Here is a 19,428-nt window from a genome sequence, read left to right as displayed (position 1 = left end):
TAAAGGGATAGAGTTTTCCAAATAAGAATACATAATCAAATCTAGCATTCAACTCTTCAGATTCAATGAAGGATATCAAATAAAGAAGCAAAATAAGAATTATCTGATGTATCTTCTTTATATAAAAAATGTCTGTCAGATCCCATGTGAAGCAATTCTTAAATTCTTCTTTTGGAAAATGTAGGGTTTTATTTGTCATTACCACAAAGTCTCCAGTCAAATAAAATCTCCAGTGTCTTCAAATCAAGCACTTGTTCCAGCAAGGTAAGTTTTTTTATTTTAATTTGGTTCCTTTGTCTACTTTAAACAGATTTTTGTTCATCCCTTAGATATCACACTGGAAGCACAACTCCCTAGTTTGTGTAGAGGATGCTCATCTAGCATCGTAGATGAATTTATTTTTTAAATTATCATCTCACTAGCAGACATTTACAAAGAACAAAGGGAAGAATACTTCTATAACAAACTAAGGGGATTGGGTCTGGGTTCAGAAGAGCTTTGCTGCCTTTTAAATCCCTGCAGACAACCCAGCTTCTAGCTGAGGTTTTGAAACAAACTTTCTGCATGGTCAAGTCACATAATTCGTTCATATCTCAGAGTCCCTGAGCATAGAAAATAGCTTTCTTTCTTTTCTTGCCAAACTCCCAAGAAAACTCTTAACAATTTCAAAGATCCTTGAGCAAGATGGAAGGATAAACAATGAGTTTTTAAGCCTCTTTAGAACCTGCTATCCAAAACGTTGATTGGCATCCTGTTCACACAGGGATGAATTATGTCCTTATTATGAAGCAATTTATTTTATAGTTCCTTGTCCATTGTAAAGGAATTAGATTCTGAATTGACATTATATTACCTATCAGTGACATACAAAAAACTTCTTATTTAACCATGTTTATGAATAAATAGGATTTCATTCCTTGGAAATTATATATTTGATTTTTAAAAATTTATATATCTTCATTTGCACATTTTTATATAATGCTTTTTCAATTATATTATATAGATTTGTTTTTTCATGGTTGGAGTGGATTATAGCTATCAGCAATAATGGTAAAAGTATCTATTTTGCATTTAAAGAGAAGATGGTGTTGATATGTCTAGATTATTCTATTAAGATAAATCACTATTCATCATCAGAAATGTCACTCTCATATTAATAGTTCATGTAACTTATGAAATTGTGACAAAATTGGGGTGTAAGTGATGTATAAAGGCGTCCTTTACACTAATTTATTGGTAGTTGTTCCTTCCCCCAAAATTTTTTTTTAAATATGTTTAACTTTTATTTTAGAAAATAAGTAAAGACTTACCCCCAAAATAATAATAATTAACAGAAGAAAATTTATGGTACAAAGTATTTTTCCCTTAACTTAATGGGATTCTGGTCTAAAAAATTAATAAAACATTTCAACAAAGGTATTAGTAATATCTCAAAGAAAACAAACACACTCATTTATGAAATGTATATGGTTTTCATAATAGTGTTTTTTTAACATATACTTTATATTATACTTTATATTAAACTTATAACTATAAAAATTGAGTCTTGATAATGTGATATTTAATAAGAAATATATTTTAATATCTTTCTAATGTAAAAGAGCAAAAAATATGTAGAACTTAATGTTGGGTTTTTCTATTATTTAAAATAAAATTTTTTTAGTTATATTGTTAAAAAGCACCAAAGGGGATTGCTTATCAACTGGCTTAAAGTCATATTATGAAAATCATTTGATAATAATCCACAATTATGATCATCATCGGCAAATGATGCTCAGCTTAGAACAAGGTCCACCATATTGTAATATCATAATCTTCTACAATTTTTAGAATAAGGAAAAGAAAAAGTGAAGCATCAATGAACACCAATGAAACATTTTAGCCCAGAAGTGCCAGGGAAGTCTTCCTCATTTCTACTCACATTACATTTCCTATACTAAATCACAAGGCAGACTCTAGAGTCATGGGTTCAGAAATTGCCATTTTATCAAGAAATCCAGGAGACTCAGATGTTGTACATTTCAATCATGCCAGTATGGACCAGACTTGGACGGCAAATTGTAATAGCTAAGAGCAAAAACTATGGAAACAGACGATCTGTGTTCTAATCCTGGCCTAGCATTTTATTTTCATAATATATTGTGGCAATTTACTTATATTTTTCAGACTTAAAATTAATTTTCTGTAAACAACTGAAAGACACATTCAGAGTTTCTTATGAGTATTAATATTATTTGAGTAAATATATTTAAAACCATCAAACTATCAATATCTGAGGTTTTGGACAAATTGAATAATGTTTTACTCAACTGGAGAATGAACACAGCAATGTCAGTTTTGCTAGTGAGTCTTTTCCCCCATGAGACAGGGAATGGCTCCCCATAGCTGATATAGGTCTGGTGTACTGTACACTTTCCTTTATCCATAGGGCAAGAACTCTATTCCCTCTGGCATCTTTCTTACTTCTAAGCGGCACTGTAGCTGTTCTTCCAAAATAAAACTGATTTATCTAAAGGAAATTCATGATATATTCAATATTTTTAGCCAACATAATAATTCAAATGCATCATTTCATCTTCGGTCTTCCTCGTTCATTGTTCAGTTTTCACAAGCATATGAAGCAATGCCATAGCTTGTGTATGCAAAATGACCTATTTGTTTTTAGCACTTTACAGAGGTCTTCTAAAGCAGATTTCTCCAATGCAATCCGTCACTTAATGTCTGGACTGCTACTCAAATGAGCAGTGTGTATGGGTGCATTTTAAATGAAGTCCCAGAAGTTGCTGACGTCAAAATGGGTGCATAAGCCAATGTGGTAAAGAAAGCTGAGGGTGCCTGGTTATTAAAATATATAGTGTCTGGTGTCATAAAGGTTTGAAGAGCCCATCTAGCAGGGAAGCAAAAAACCCACATTGAAGAACCACACTAGCTTGTGTGATCATGAGCTGTCAAGTATAAGGCATCAGAAGAACCAAAGTAAGGAATCATATCTATGAGAATGAGAAGGTTTGAGGTGGAGAACCAAAGCCCATCTGTAGACAATTGGACATCCCCTCACAGAAGGGTCACAGGAAGAGATGAGACAGCCAGGGTGCAGTATAGCACCTACCACACACACAACAGTCCTCTAGCTCTTTAATGCTTCCCCCCGCCAACTATCATGACCCCAATTCTACCTTAGAAACCTGGCTAGACAGGAGTATGCACACTGTACAGATAAGAGCTTGTGACACATGGAATCCAGTACAGATCAACTCCTTGGGAACAATAATGGGAGTAGCAACACCATGAGGGTAGGGATGAGGTAGTGGGGAGAAGGGAGGGGGAAGCTAGAATTGATCTCAATGATCTATGTCTAACACCCGCATACCACCCACGAAAAGGATAAACAACAGAAATGTAGGTGAGGGGTGACAGTGGACGGTGTAAGATATGAAAATAATAATAATCATTTATAATTTATCAAAGGGTAAAGAAGGTAGGGGGTATGGGAGGGAGGGTAAAAAGAGGAGCTGATACCAAGGGCTCACGTACAAAATATGTTTTGAAAATGATTATAGCAACCTGTGCACAAATGTGCTTGATACAATTAATGTATGAATTGTTACAAGAGTTATAAGAGACCCCAATAAAATGATGTATTAAATAAATAAATAAATAAAGCCCCTGACAATTTCAATATATTCTCTATTCCCATGTTATTATTATTGGTTCAGTTGAGAGAAACCCCCTATAAATTATCAAAGTTACATCACCTTATTGAAAACGCAAAATCATTAAGAAAGACTAAACCTAGTTTAGAATGCAATTCCTCACTTTAAAATTAGAGCTTTAATTCAAGCTTTGAGTTTAGCATCAAACAGAAGGTATTAAAAAGCAGATTAGCCATAATTCTCTCAAGCAGTTCTTATAAGGAAGAGTTCACAGGAATGCCTTGTTATCTCGTCCATAGTCAGGTCACTGGGCACATGCCTAAGTTACATCCTGTTTTGCCAAAGCAAATTATATATATATATATATATATATATATATATATATATATATATATATATATATATATATTCTGGAAAGATTTCACATATTTGTATTGAATAAGGCAACAAGCAGTATACAATTATAGTTTCAGGAAAAATATCATCCTTTTCCTCTCAAGATTTCATCCATGTTTAAAAAGTTTGGGGTTTTTTTAAATTATTTTATTCGGGACTCATACACCTCCCATCACAATCCGTACATACTTTAATTGTGTAAAGCGCATTTGTGCATTCGTTGTCCTCATCATTCTCAAAACATTTGCTCTCCACCCAAGCCCCTGGCATCAGGTCCTCATTTTCCCCTTCCTCTCCCTTCCCCCCTCCCCAATGAACCCCTGATAATTTATAAATTATTATTTTGCCATATCTTGCTCTGCCCCACATCTCCCCAGGGAGGTGGTCACATGCAAATCCTTGAAATAGGTTCCCCTTTCTAACCCACCCTCCCTAATCCCTCCCAGTATTGCCACTCCCACCACTGGTCCTGAGGGGATAATTCACCCTGGCTTCCCTGTGTTTCTAGTTCCCATCTGTACCAGTGTACCTCCTCAAGTCTCTGCAAAGTGAGGCCTTTGCTTTCTCAGACCTCTGCACACCTCTCAGCCCCTTCAGGGACTACTGAAAGAAGATGAAAGCATGTGGCACATGTTCTGCAATTATCTTGATCAATGGAGATATATATTTGAATATATATTTATATTCAAATACGACATATATCTCAATGTAGCTATATTGTAAAATGCCTCAATGATTCTTTGTGAGAATATTTATTTTCTCAAACTGTCTATATTTTGATTCTGTAAAATTAATTTGGAAAACTTCAGGATAAGATCATTGGAATGTGTTGATAGGTGCTAACTGGTTGGTTCCCAGTCATAAAGCCTGTATGTACACAGAAGGACACACTGCCTGCTCTCCCACCATCTTCACAGTAGCACTTACGTTTGAGGCCAGGATTCCTCTACTGTGTGAAGCCAAGTGTTTTATTAACACTCTACAATGGCCTTGTTTCCTAGACTTTGGTTCCTTCTGCCAATATGCCTGCCATATGTAAAACAAAAATTTCATCTTTTTCCCTTTCAAAGAGCATTCTGGATGTGCTTCTTGCAATGCAGATTTATCTGTTCAAATAGCAGTCCATGATATAGTCGATGTTCTTTGCTGCAATCATAATTCAGAGGCAATAATTGTTCTGAAAGCATTTGGGTCATCAAAAACTCCATATATTAGGCACACCTTTTTCTTCAAAGTTACCTTTTTGCTCTTTTGCACTTTAAATAGGGTTCTTGCAGTAGATGTACTTAATGCAACACATCATTTGAATTCCATCCTACTGTCTCCATGAATATTGTTTTGTGTGTCCAGGTCAAAGGTAAAGTGTGATGACTTCAATCTATTCCTAATTTGTAAGGTTCCATTAGGTGACTCTGCTGCACATGACCTCTTCAGAATACTGAAAAGCAAGGGGTTACTTAGAGGACTAAACTGTTTGTGGCCTCCAGCCATGTTATTTTCAATTGCCACATATGCATGTGAAAGTTGTACTTTGAGTAAAAAACAACGAAGAGGAATCAATGCGTTTGAATTGTGATGCTAGAGAAGAATATTGAAAGTACCCTGGGTGACCCAAAGAACAAACCAATCTGTCTCACAAAGAAGTGAGGCCAGAGTGCTCCTTAGAGGCAAGCATGGAAAGATGTCATCTTGTATATTTTGGATATGTTGACAAGAGAGAGCAGTCCCTGGGGAAGACCTCATAGACCTCATGCTTGTACAAGTAGAGTGTCAGCAAAAAGAAGAAGAAGAAGGAGGAGGAGGAGGAGAAGGCGGCCCTAGAAGAGACTGGCATGGTGGCTACAACAGTGGCCTCAGGCATAGAAACAATTGAGAGCATGGCATAGGACTAGTCAGTGTTTTGTTCTGTGTGCATAGCTTTCTATTAGTTGGAACTAGTTCAATGGCACCTAACAACAGCAATGATTGTTGCTGATTGGGCTAGTTGTGAAGATTTTTATTTTCTTTATGTTGAGGTATCTGTGGGAAGCCGTAGCTCTCGCGAGATGTGGGAAGCCACACCTCTCGTGATATGGGTAGCCGCAGCTCTCGCTGCCATTACTAGATGGCGCCGGGCAGTCAGGGCGGTGGTCCAACTAAGTGGTAAACAACCACTTAGCGCATGCGCGATGCTGAGATGACGTAGTCATAACTCCACCCTGGAGTATGCAAACGAAGGTTCTGGTGAACTCACCAATCTATGCATGAGGTTTTGGCAAATGCACCAATCAAGGCACAGCATGTCCCCATAGAGCATATATAAGCAGCAGTAGTCAGCGGTTTCGGGGTCTTTTACCGCATAATGAAAAATTAAATGCTTGTGGAAGAATCCTGTTGTGGTGCGTCTTTTCTTGCTGGCGAGACCTGGCGCGCACAATTGGTGCCAAGAACCCGGGAATTTACGATCATCTAAGGCACGAGCGGAGACCCCCACCAGGGAGGATTCAGAACCACACGGAATTATAGAGGTAAGTTCTGAGAGACATGAGCCTGAACGGTTGCTAAAGTTGCAAACTGTTGTATGCATTCTAATCCTTTCACTTTCGGTTTCAACGGCGGACAGCCTGCTGCTTCTTATCTTGCAAATAAAACCGTGTGAACCTGTGTGTTAAATTCTTGTCTACATAAGTAGGGAATATGGGGAACGTAGCAATAAACACCATGGTTACAGCGCTTGATGCTTTATTAAGGAAGAGAGGATTAAAAATTTCAGAGCCGACGCTGCGTAAGTTTGTAACAAATGTGGATGAGATAGCACCGTGGTTTGTATCTACAGGTTCTCTAACTTTGGCGAGTTGGAACAAACTGGGCTGGGATGTAGACCGAGCTGCAAAAGAAGGGAAATTGAAACCGGGAACTAGACCCATCTGGAAGTTAATAAAAGCATGTATTGAGGATAAAGAGTGTAGACAGTCATTACAGCAGGGACAGCAGGCTTTGGAGGATGTTCAGGAAAGCATGTCAGAAACAGAATGGGACGAGTCCAAAGAGGCTCGGGGCGAGTCCAAAGAGGCTCGGGGCGAGTCCAAAGAGGCTCAGGGCGAGTCCAAGGAGACTCGGGAAAGGCATGCCCAAACAGAAGAAACTGCACAGGTAAAATTAGGGGAGGAAGTTGATCAACAGAAGAAGAACCGTACCCGCCATTCGGAGTCTTTAAATCCATGGCGAGAACTAGAACTTTTGGAAATATCAGAGGAGGAGGAGGAGCAGTTAGAGGAGATAGCTGCTCGCTATGAGGAAGGTCGGCATGATGCACTAAAAGCGGCCGAAAGAGGGCGGTATAGTGCTCAGCGGAAGTCAGCTGTGAGCCCATCAGCACCACCTCCTTATAAGGAAGAAAAGCAAAAAGGGTGTGGCTATTCCTTTTGCCCACCCAATATCCGTAGATAAATTCAACAAATGTATCCAGTATTTGAGGATCAGAATAACGCTCGTTATCATACACCCGTAGAACACAAGCAAGTAAAAGACTTAGCTGAGGCTGTAAGAGCTTATGGAGTAAGTGCAAATTATACTCAATCTTTAATTGAAAGGCTTACGAGTCAAGCTATGACTCCTGCCGATTGGACATTTGTAACAAAAGCAGTATTGACTACAGGACAATACCTGGAATGGAAATCTTTATGGCAGGATTTATTAACAGCTCAGGCTAGAGAAAATGCTGCAGCAGGACAGCCAGCATGGGATTTTGAAATGCTTACAGGCCAAGGAAGATGGGTTAATAATCAGACAGCATATCCATTGCAAGTATATCAGCAAATAAATTCTGCTGCAAGCAAGGCATGGAGAACTTTGCCTAATAAAGGAGAGGTTAGAGGCAACTTAACAAAAATTGTACAGGGACCTACTGAACCTTTTTCAGATAGTGTGGCACGAATGTTGGAAGCAGCAAAAAAATTTTTGGAGATCAAGACACAGCTATGCCTCTTATTGAGCAGTTAGTTTTTGAGCAGTGTCATTGTCCCATATACTAGTGAGCAAGTTGCTACACTGTGCACCACTACAGATGAGTGGGCAATTTTTAAATGCAGTTTTAATGGACTAATAGACAACCATTATCCTAAACATTCCTTGTTGCGGTTTGTGACTGCACATCCAGTAATTTTTCCCCGTGTCACTGTTAACCATCCCATTAAGGAAGCTTTAGACATTTATACAGATGGCTCTAAAACAGGTAAAGGATGTTATGTGATAAATAATCAAGTGACTACATTGCAATTTTTAGCTAATGCACCTCAATTAGTAGAATGTTTGGTGGTCTTAGAAGTTTTTAAGAAATTCACGGAACCAATTAACATCATATCTGACTCCCATTAAGTAGTCAACGCAGTATCTAAGCTGGAAATTGCTGGCTACATTAAGCAATCTAGCAAGGTAGCAGACATCTTGTCTCAAATTAGAAAATGTATTTTGCAACGAAAACACCCATTTTATATTCAGCATATACGTGCTCATAGCTTGCTTCCGGGACCTATGGTGAAAAGTAATGATTTGGCTGATCAAGCTACAAGAGCTTTTCCTGTGTTAACTAAATCCAATTTTGAACTTGCTAAAGATTTTCATGAGCTGTATCATGTGCCTGCTGCCACTCTACGCATTAAGTTTTCAATTACTCGCGCAGAGGCTCGTACTATTGTGTTGCAGTGCGCCAAGTGTGCAGAATTTATTTCTAAACCTTCAGTTGGAGTAAATCCTCGAGGCGTCCGTCCTCTCGACATCTGTCAAATGAACGTTACCCACATATCTGCTTTTGGAAAGTTGCAGTACGTGCATGTGTCAGTGGACACCAGTTCTGGCATTGTACATGCAACACCCCTAACGGGGGAAAAATCCAGCCAAGTAATTCAACATTGCTTAGAGGCTTGGAGTGCATGGGGCAAGCCCACCATATTAAAAACGGATAATGGGCCTGCATATACTTCCACCAAGTTTCGACAGTTTTGCTTGCAAATGCAAGTAAAACACCTCACGGGCTTGCCGTATAATCCCCAAGGGCAAGGAATTGTGGAACGGTGTCATCGTACTTTAAAACAATATTTATTAAAACAAAAAGGGGGAATAGAGGCCGTGACGGTCACTACCCCTAGAATGGCCTTATCTTTAACTCTTTTTACTCTAAATTTTTTAAATCTGGATGAGAAAGGCCAATCAGCTGCAGACAGACATGGACAATGGCCAAAGCCACCAAAGGAAATGGCCCGATGGAAAAATGTATTGGATATTAAATGGTATGGCCCGGACCCCATATTAATCAGGTCCAGGGGAGCAATTTGTGTTTTTCCACAGAAAGAAGAAAACCCCATCTGGGTGCCAGAGAGACTGGTGAGACTAATTAAGGAGGATGAAGATCGTGGGAGCAGGAAGAATGAAGAAGACGATGATCAACCTAATAATGTTGCTGATACTGACGGTAATATGGACCCCAATAGTTAAAGGAGTTTCTTTATGGGCCATAGCTAAAACTTGGCCTGTACCTATTCCCATACACTCGAATGCGTCAATATTACCCTTATTCTTATCAACGCAATGTGATTTGGGAATACCATGTATTACACCTAGAGGGGAGCCTCCTAAGGTATATAATGCAAGCAATTTTACATTGGCATATAGTTTGTGTTTTACCACCATCAATACTAGTGCACCTTGTATATATGTAAGAAATGGGTCTTTAGTCAATTGGGTGGATCCTTCTGGAGACTCTGCAGTTAATAATATTATATCCACCCTTATGAAAGTTGCACAAGGTGCTACAGGTGGAAGTGGCACCTCTGAGAAAGGAAAAGGTGTAAATATAACAACACTTATGGTGATTCGTGAAGGATCCAGGCCCTCTGGGCCCATTAATGGATCAGTAGTGTCACCTAATGTAACCAAACGTGCCATATTACCTAGCTGCTTACTTGAAAAAAAGTTTTCCGCCTACTTTTACTCAATGTCAGTCTCCAAACTATCAGAACAAACCTATTATACCAGGTTTTGATATGACTCCAGCTTTAGGTAAAGCAAAATGGAATAGCAGTATTAATATCACTGGTCCTGATAATACTTGGCCGTGGTATGAATGGATATTATATAATCAACGTGGAGCATCTACAATAGTGACTCCTTTTGCAAAAATGTTTGGAATTAATGATACTTTATACAATGTCACCGGTGTATACAATACCACTACAAAGAGGCTGAAAGTAAATACTATGGTTAATATATCAAGAGTGCAATTTCGGCCATCACCTGTTTGTGTCCAGGCCCCATTTTTCTTTCTGTTAACATTCAACATTAGTCATGCAAATGATACATTTTGGGAAGCTTCATGTAATAGCTTTAGCAGTCAGTATTGGCTTGCTGAATGTTGGAATGGCTCTGAGCCATTTGCCTTGATAGTAAAGATTCCCACTATGATACCTGTACCGGTTGAAGCAGATCCCAATACTTTTCCTATTGCTACACTTTATAGATATAAAAGAGATTTTGGCATTACTGCAGCAATTATTACAGCTATTACTATCTCAGCTGCAGCAGCGGTTACAGCAGGATTGGCTATGTCCAATCAAGTAATGACAGCAAATGTCATTAACAATATTACACAATCTACATCAGAAGCTTTATCTACAGTCCATAAGTTGGATGCTCGATTAATGTCTGGTTTACTGTTAGTGAACCAGAGAGTTGATTTATTACAACAACAAGTGGATACTCTTACGAGCATGGTGCAATTAAGTTGTGTTTCTTCAACACCTAATTTGTGCATAACACCTTTAAAATTCTTGAATGAGTCTTCTTTTAGCAGCAAGAATATATCCCAGTATCTTACAGGACAATGGACAGCTGAGCTGGAAGAACTTCAAGAACAACTCCGGATGCAGATTACGACTCTTAATGGCACAAGAATGAAACCCATAACTGTTGGAGATTTTACTTCTTGGCTTTCTACTGCCTTTTCCTACTTTAAAGAGTGGGTGGGGGTGTTTACATTTGCTGCAATAATGTGCTGTGGAGGAGTGTTGTTGCTATGGTTGCTCTGCAAGCTTAAAGCCCAGCAGAAACGTGATAAAGTCATCATCACGCAGGCGCTCTTAACTTGGCTGGTGAAGATTCTCAGTGGTTTGTCCATTATGGCCTACTAACTTCCCTATAATATGACCTAACACAATGAAATGAATGCCATAATCAGAGGTACTCTATAGTATGACCTAACACAATGAAATAAATGTCATAATAGGAGGTGCTCTGAGAAATCAGTCATTTGTAAGATTATGGTGAAACGCAATCCCATTACTCAGGTCACACCCTGACTAAATCAAAAAGAAATTTCCTTATGGGGCATAGCATGCATTCTATGTAAGTGAACACTGTGGGAGCGTTTGTGTGATTTTTTTGTTGTGGTGGTTGGGTCAGATTCCTGCATCAATCCCATTGACCACTGGATCATTGGACTCAAGCCAGTGGTCTGCGATATTGCCTGCAGGTCCTAAGAGCCATCCACAGTCTGTTATTCACTGACCCCGATCTCGGATTCACTCACCTCTCCAGCCAAAAACCTGACCTGCTGACCTTGGACACACCTGCTTCTGCAGTCACCAACCTGTGGTCTTCCTGTTGATTGGGGTTCACCAGCAACCAAAGTTAGAAGAAGCCTCTGGCTTAACATATGACACATAAACTAGGACCCTGCCTGGAATCAGACTAGCTCACTTCATATCTTTATGAATCATTTTCTTGATCTATGTAGTTCTCATTATAATTTATCTATCCCTTTCATTCATGTATATATAATATATATGTTTTGTTTCTATAGAGAACCCATCCTAACATACTAATAGTATCAGTATTATTAATAATATCTTCTGATTGTTGTTCACTTTCAGAAACAATTTTTAGAACTTTAAATAAAATATTAAATAGGTATCATGAAGGCAGATATCTTCATGTTCATTCTTAAATTCATCTTTAATTTTGATTAAAATATTTTATTATCAGCCTTTTTTACTTATCTTTATTATTAGGGATGTCATCTTGCATTTTGAATCTGTTAGGACTTTTTTCTATAATTAATGAGTACATATTGTGAATCTCTTTAATAAAACTTTTTCCCCTTACTCTGTTAATGATCTGAACAATTTTTAAAATTTTCTATTTTTTATATAATCCTACTAGGAGAAAAAAAATTAACTTTATAAATTTTACTGTTCTTTTAAATTCATTTTGCATTTTTTATCTCTTATTATGAGAATATATGTAACACTGAGAGTGGCCTTTAATTTTTCCTTTTGGTTTTAGTATCAAGTCTTTACTGGTCTTATAAAATCGGATAAGTATTATGCTCTCAATTTCGGCATGTGTGTGTGTTTCTGCTTGTATAAGATTAAAATGGTCTTTGAGAGCTGATAGAACTCATCCATAAAATTACCTGAGTGTGGCAGCATTCACTTGTAAAATTATCTAGGGCTGGAAACCTCCTATGGGAATTTTTTAATCTACTAATTCAATCTCTTTAATATGACTACTCAGACCTCTGCCTTCTTAAATCATTTGGGATAAGGTTTATTATTTCTTTCTAAATTTTATCTGACATTTATGACTTTTTCTATATTATCTTAAGACTATAATTCACATAAATTATTCATAATATTTCCTAGGTTTTATTATCTAATGTATTAATTACTGTGTCTATATTTTAACACTGGAAATTTTCCTTTCTGAGTAAGTGACAAGGGAGCCAATTCTGACTTCCTCTGGCTACACACGAGGGAAGAAAATCCAACTCCACACCAGTCTATGGCTCACGAAGTCAGGCACACTATAGCCTCTGTTCTACTGCGACCCTAGTCGTACACCGAATGTCCCTTCTGCAGCCTTGCACTTACAGGCTAGGTTTGATCGTCTGTGTCACTTGTCGGGTTTCTGGGTTGTTTATACCTTGGTTCTTGCTCTGGAACGCTGAAAGAATTCACGCCACAGAAGCACTTTGGAATCAAAGTGAGTTTCAGGTTTTACAGCCTCAGAAGGGTACACGCTATTTCTGGAACACGTGCCAGGCCATGGAAGGCGCGCTGGAGTTCACAACTAGGCACAACCCCCCCACACCCACCCCCCGCTAAATTCTATAGCACTAAAATTTGTTTTCTCCTCTTGATTTGGGGTTCATCAGTTCTCAAAGTCAGAAGAAGCCTCCAGCTTAGCTTTATTATACCCAGAAGAATGGTGCCATTGCGCACTCCCCTCTTAGTACTGCATGCAGCCTGCTTTCACAGTCCCACCCAAACACTCAATGGAAATCACGAAGACATGAATCCAAGAGCTATATTTAACCAGTTCCCCACATATTATTTTATTTATCTTGATCAATCTTTCTAGAATTTCTATTTTATTTATGCTTCAAAGAACAACTTGTGTTTTAATTTTAATTATTTTAATTATTATTGGTACACTTTTAAACATTCTTGGCATGATTAATGGCTTCTTTAATCAGGAGTATTGGTGGTGGCTTGGACTACAAAATGAGCTATACACCATAAGGTCAGTGGCTGAAACCTACTCGTAACTCCATGGGAGAAAGATGAGCTTGTCTGCCCAACTACAGATGAAAAGTATCAGAAACCAAAAAGCGGCCATTCTATCCTGGCGTATAGGGTCACTATCATTCCAAATAAACCAGTGACAGTGAGTTTGGAGTTTGCAGTTCTTCCAGCTTTTGTTAGATTTAGGCTGACTTTTCTTTATACCTTAAATTGGACACTTAGTTCATTAATTTAAGTTGTTAGTGATTTTAAAAATTATCCACTAATAGCTGTATAAGGTCGCTATGAGTCAGAATTGACTTGATGACAGTATAATATTTGTGTTATATATTTAGCTCTGTATTGTTATAAAAATACAATGAACACAGTATTTGTGAATTAATTTTCCACATATACAATTCAATCAAGTCATTACATCAATCATGTTGTGAATCATCGCCAATTTCAATTATTAAACTTCCCTTCCATGTAAATAAAGTTCAATGCTATTGAAACAAAGTGTATGTTTTTAGTATCTAACGTTTTCATACGTTATACTTTGTTTTACCCTCTAAGTATTGAATTATTATTTGTTCCAAAATTGACTGTGTTGGAATATGAGAAAGTAATTAATAAATTACAGTCATTTGAAATGTGATGAAATACAGTCAGATTCATTGTGTACATAAGAATAGAAGTTATACAGATTTTATAATATAGAAAGGAGCCCTGACAATGTTGTGGGCTCTACAGTGGGCAACTAACAGGAAGGTTGATGGTTCAAATCCAGCAACCATTTTCAGGAGAAAGTGAGGCTGTCTGGTCCCATAAAGATTTACAGTCTTGAAATGCTATCTAGAGTCACTATGGTTTGGGACTGACTAGATGGTAGTGTGTACATACATTAGATTAAAAATGTGTAAACTAATATAATACTTATGCATATTTGATAAAAATTTTATTGTTCAAGTTTGTATATATCTTGTAATTATGTTTGTCTGCATCATCAATCAATATTAATATTCAAAGTGTACAGACATCTCCCAGAAAAATAAAGAGTTGACTACTATGTCCTATATCCATCTTTCCTTACTGTACCCTTAAGGATATTATTAAATACCCGGAGTTACGTTCTCCTGGTAAGTTAAAAGAGTTCCAGTATATTATTTATCTACATATATCCAAATGATGCTTTCAGCTTCAGAGTCTATTTCTGTAAAATTAAGGCATCTTACCTGACTTTTTTCTCCATCAACTCTCTTTCCCTTTGTTGTACTGTGGTGGATTGCATATTGCTGTGATGCTGGACGTGATGTCACCAGTATTTCAAATACCAGCAAAGTGAACAAATTTCAACAGAGCTTCTAGAATCAAAAGAGAATCTGAAGAAGACCGGGCTACCACTTAAGAGGGATCAGCCACTGAAACCCTTACCAATGGCAGCAGAATACAGTCAGCTAACTCTGTGAACAGTAATATCATATTGTCCAATCTAGGGCCGGAATGTGAGCCACTCACATCAGAAGACACTCAAACGAAGACTAAGGAAAAACTTCCTTCTCAAAATATTGTTAACTATAATGACATGGTTGTAGGAAAGTTTTGAAAACCATCATTTGTCTGTGAGATATGATTCAAAACAGAAGAAATAGTAACAAGTATTTATTAATAATAATCAGTTCTATGAAATATAAATCTAAGAAAACTTGAAGTCATCAAAATGAAATTGAACAAATACAGAAAGATCAATACCACAGGCATTAGTGAGCTGAAGTGAACAGATATTGTCCATTTTGAATCAGAAAATCACAAGTTTTTTCATTTAAAAAATAACAAATTGAAGAGGAATGGTGTTGAATTAGTCAAAAAGAGCATTTCAAGATCTATCTTGAAGTAGAAATGCTGTCTCTGATATGATAAGATCTATTCACATACAAGTAAATCCACTTGATACAATTATTATTTAAACTGAAGCAACAAACACTAAACTAGTGATGAAGAAATTGAGAAATTCTACCAAATTCTTCTGTCTCAAAATGACCAACCATTCATAGATAATGCATTCATATTTATCGACAATGGGAAGGAAAGAACTGGAAACAAGGAAGAAATATTAGCGATGCTATGAAGGATCACCTGAAGAAAATTTTCAAGACTAACAGCTACTCTGTGTTTTAGAGAGAATAATTCTTTTAGCAACATAAAAAGCCCCATCACTTAATGGTATACACCAGAGACAAACTGACTACATCTGTGGGAACAGACACTGGATAAGCTCAATCTCAACAGCCAAAATGAGGCCAGGAGCAGATTATGGAAGTAAATATCAATTGTTCACAATAAGTTCAAATTGAAGTTGAAGAAATTAAATCCAGTTGAAAATTGCCAAACTACAACATTGAGCGCCTCTCCGGTGAATTTGAGATTATACCAGGAATGGAATCAACTAATGAGTCACTAATGACATAAGCCTGATGAGTTATGGGATGACAGCAAGCACATCATACCCGAAGAAAGCAAAAGTAACTTAAAAAAATAAGAAAGTCTACAGTGATTGTCAGGAGAAATGCTGAAACTTGCTGTTGATCGTAGCACAGCTAAAGCAAATAAAAAAATGACGAAGAATCAGGACTGAACAGAACATTTTAAAAGGCAGCTTGAGAAGACAAAGTGAAACTTTAGAACGAAATATTCTGAGACCTGGAGTTAGAGAACCAAAATGGAAGAATATGCTTAGCATATCGCAAACTGAAAGAACTGAAGCTTAAATATGAGCCTTGAGTACAGAACTGAAAGATTCTATGAGTACAACATTTCATGATTCAGGAAGCATCAAAAACAGATAGAATTAATACATAGAGTCACTGTACCAAAAAAAAAAAAATCCTGATAGACACCCAACTATTTCAAGAAGCAGTGTGTGATCAAGAACTGATGGTCCTGCAGGAAGAAGCTACACTGAAGGTGTTAGTGAAAAAACAGACTAGGGGAATTGACTGAAACACATCGACATATAGTCTAGCTTTTTCTAATTATTCGCTCAGCAAGCAAATTGAAGAAGTGTGGTGAGAGGATTCAACCCTGATTCACACTTTTCCTGATTTTAAACCATGTGATATATTGAATAGTGCAGGAAGCATCGAAAGATGACAATAGCACACAGTCACTGTATCAGAAAGAACTAGCTGACGTTCAACCATTGCAAGAAGTTATGTATAATCAAGGTCCAATGGTACTGAAGGAAGAAATACAATTTGCACTGAAAGCATTAGCCCAAAACAAGGCTTCAAGAATCGATGGAATATCGGTTGAAATGTTTTGACAAACTGATGCGACACTGGGAGCATGCATTGTCTATGTCAAGGAATTTGGAAGACAGCTACTTGGACGGCCAAGTGGAGAGATCTGTGTTTGTAATCATTCCAAAGAAAGGTGACCCAAGAGAATGAAGAAATTGTGGAACAGTGTCATTGATATCACTTGCAAGTAAAACTTTGATGGACATAATTCAACAATGGTGGAAGCAGTTTTTTGACAGGGAGCTGCTAAAAATTCAAGTCAGATTACAGAAGAACTTGGAAGAGGGATATCTTTGCTGACTGACATCAGATGGAAGTTGACTCAAAGAAGAGAATACAATAAAGATGTTTACTTTTGTTTCATTGACCACACTAAGTCACTTGACTGTGTGGATCATAATAAACTCTGGACAAGATGGAAAAGGAAGGGATTTCAGAACATGTTATGGTGTTCATGTGGAACCTGTCCATGGACCAAATGGCAGCCATTCAAACAATACAGGTGAGTGCAAATGATTTAAAACAGGGGGAAACGTGAGTTGGGCTTAATCCCTGCATTATACTTATTGTGGTAGTTATTTAATTGTCAATTTAAGGAGTAAACATATAGGGGTGGAGTCTAGCCTGCCAATCAGGTCATAGTCAATGAGGCTTCTGTGTGGGCATAGTCTTTCCTTAAGCATTCTGGGAATTCCAGTATTTCCTCCTTGGAGGTGGGAAATCTCTGCCCACACCCTGGGAGACATAGCAGCTGACAAGACACATGGACCCACCCTGGTGCAATCCAGGGTGCTGGAGAAGCCATGCAGAGACCCCTGCCAGCACTGAGATATTTCCAATGCCACTAGATCCAAAGACTTTCTACCCACTTGCCTGTGATCTCTACATTCGGCGTCATTACATGTATTTTGTGAGTCTGAAGAGGACTTTACAGATTGGTATAAGATATATGGCTAATATTGGACTTATGGATTTGATTTGCACTGGGCTGGGATGTTTCTCAAGGTTCAATTGCTTTTGTATATAGATCTCTTGCTTATACATATATGTGTCCATGGATTTGTTTCTCTAGTCTACCAAGACTAACACACTTACTTATTCTTTATACTAACACACTTACTTATTCTTTATAACCCATCTCACTGGGAACCTTCCTCTCTTTTTCACTGCTCCTCTTAGTTATAAGCATGTTGACCTTCTCTAGGGCCTGCTGTCTCCTGAGAACACATGCCAATTATATAATATGAGGTTTTTCCTATAAGGAGCACTCTGGGCACACATCTTCCTAGACAGATCCAGTTGGCCCTTTAACAGTTCATGGTGCCTTCAATATTGCTAGCCAGCACCACAATTCAAATGTATCAGTTCTTCATGGGTCTCTTTCTTCAATGTCCCACTTTACAGCAGATGAGGCCATTGAAAATACCATATCATGGGTCAGGGTTTCCCTAGTCCTAAGTAACATCCTTGCTTTTTTTAATACTCTAAAGGGATCTTGTGCATCAGATTTACCTTGATGTAACCAGTCTTTTAATCTCTTGATTGCTGCTTCCATGAGTACTGATTGGATCCAAGCAAGACAAAACCCTGACCATTTCAATCTTTTCTCCACTAATCATGATGCTACCTATTGGTTCAATTTTGAAGATTTGGGTCTGTTAACATTGTTGTCATCCATACTGAAGGCTGCAATCTTTTATCTTTGTTAACACATCCTTAAAGTCCCACTCACTTTCAGCAAGCAAATCTGGGTCATCCTCATATCAATTTGTAAATAAGCCTTTCTAAAACCCTGATTCTGAATACTTCTTCCTGTAATCCAGTTTCTCTTATTATTTACTAAGCATACCAGTTGACTAAGTATGGTGAGAGGATGAAACCCTGATGCACACTTTTCCTTGCTCTGTTCACACAGTCGCCTCTACGTCCATGTACAGGTTCCATATGAACACAAGGCAGTGCTCTGGAACTCCCATTATTCTCAAGGTCATTCTTGATTTGCTATTATGTACACAGTCAAATGCCCTGTCATGGTCAATAAACACAATTGAACATCTTTATGGTGCCCTCTGCTTGCAACCAAGATTCTTCTGATACCAGCAATGCTACCTCTTGTTCCACATCCTCTTCTGAATCCAGCCTGCCCCTTTGGCAGCTCTCTGTCAATGTATTACTGCAACCTTTTGGGGGCGAGCTCCAGAACATTTTTACTTGAATGATATTAACCTATAAATTGGGCATTCTGCTGAGTTATTTTTCTTTGGAACGGGTAGACATATGTATTTATTCCAGTCTGTTGGCCAAGGAGCTAGCTTCCAAATTTCTTGCCAAAGGCTCAGTGCTTCCTGTGCCTCATCGGCTTGTTGAAACATTTCAATTGTTATCCCTTCCACTCCTGGAGACCTGTTTTTGGCGAATGCTTTCACTGCAGATTGATTAGCACCATTGGTTTTTGCTCAGATGCTACTTCTTTAAAGGACTGAATACCAACTAGTTGTTTGGGGCACCGTGACTCTGTATTCTTTCTGCCTTCTTCCAATGCTT

The sequence above is a fragment of the Tenrec ecaudatus genome, chromosome 8, assembly GCF_050624435.1.
Source record: "Tenrec ecaudatus isolate mTenEca1 chromosome 8, mTenEca1.hap1, whole genome shotgun sequence".
NCBI lineage: Eukaryota > Metazoa > Chordata > Mammalia > Afrosoricida > Tenrecidae > Tenrec > Tenrec ecaudatus.
This window is presented reverse-complemented; position numbering follows the sequence as displayed.